At 40.6% G+C, this 1,199-nt stretch overlaps 1 long non-coding RNA gene across 1 annotated transcript in view; it reads right to left on the bottom strand.

The window, feature by feature from the left end:
* Positions 1-490: 490 nt before the first annotated feature.
* The window catches only part of LOC123068456 (uncharacterized), a 3,854-nt gene continuing 3,145 nt past the window's right edge, over positions 491-1,199 (bottom strand). Inside the window, exon 7 of the long non-coding RNA XR_006431764.1 lies at positions 491-853. This is a non-coding gene — a long non-coding RNA (uncharacterized lncRNA). The remainder of the gene's footprint in view (positions 854-1,199) is intronic.

Genomic DNA, 1,199 nt, shown 5'->3' with positions numbered 1-1,199 from the left:
CCGCAATATTTCTGTGGGTTGGAAACCGACAGGAAAAGAGCCGAACCCGACAGGGAAAGTATTTCCCGTCGGTCACCTGTCAGGGAAAGCTGACAGAGATAGCTTGACGGGGAAACTTGTTTTTGCCTATCGGCCGACCGACAGGAAACATTTCCCTGACGGTCACTCCTGACGGTGACCGACAGAAAAACATGATTTCGTCAGGTATAGGGTAGCCAGGAGTATACGTTATTTCCCTGTTGGTCCGAACCGACAGGAAAATTCGCAACATTTCGCTGTCAGTTCATCACTGACAGGAATACTCATTACATTTCGCTGTGAGTTTGTGCCCGACAGGAATTTGTACATGTCACAACCAGAATTATTAGTCCTGTCGGCCCAAAACCGCCAGCAATGGATGGTGCAGCTTAATGATCCATTTAAAGTTGTATACTGCATCTATCAACACAAATTATACCATGATGATCCTTGTGTCAACCACTACCATAAATTGGACTGATAAGATTTAGTTTTGCACATCTAAGTACATAACTGTTCTCGACAACAAAAGATAAATTGTTCAACTTGCAAGTTTCAAGGATAAGCTCCAGTGCATTACAAACAAAATACAACATACTTCACAGAAGTAGATAACCTGCCCCTAGTGTCTATTGCAACTTCCAAAATGCTACTCTGTTACCAACACCACCATTAGCTCCAAAATTGTTCAATTGGAGTGAAGGTTAGTTGCACCAATAGCCATGTCGCCAATATTCCCATTGGAGTTGTCACCGCCAAAAGTCCCACCCAAATCACCATCACCGGTGTTGTCATCAAGTGCTTGGGTTCCAATTTGAGATGAATTAGTGCCCCCCTACATAGGATTATTTATTTAGACAAACCAGGAGAGGTTATGAAGCAAACCAGAAAAGGCTTCTCAATTAAAAGTTGCAGTAAACCATCAGGTAGAAAATATAAATGATAATAAAACCAAATGGCCTTTTGTGAGTAAACCATCAACACACCCATTTTGGACAGATTTGGCCAACAACGTTAGTAGTAATTTTAACTAAGAGAGGATGGTCAGAATAAACAATGAGCATCTACCACAAATGGTGTTTCGAACTGATTTGGCCAAGAACTTAAGTATGATAAATTTAACTAAATCAGAGTGACCAAAAATTGAGATCCTAGAAAAATATAATGAATTATGGTGTAAA

The sequence above is a fragment of the Triticum aestivum genome, chromosome 1A (assembly GCF_018294505.1).
Source record: "Triticum aestivum cultivar Chinese Spring chromosome 1A, IWGSC CS RefSeq v2.1, whole genome shotgun sequence".
Lineage (NCBI taxonomy): Eukaryota > Viridiplantae > Streptophyta > Magnoliopsida > Poales > Poaceae > Triticum > Triticum aestivum.
This window is presented reverse-complemented; position numbering and strand designations above follow the sequence as displayed.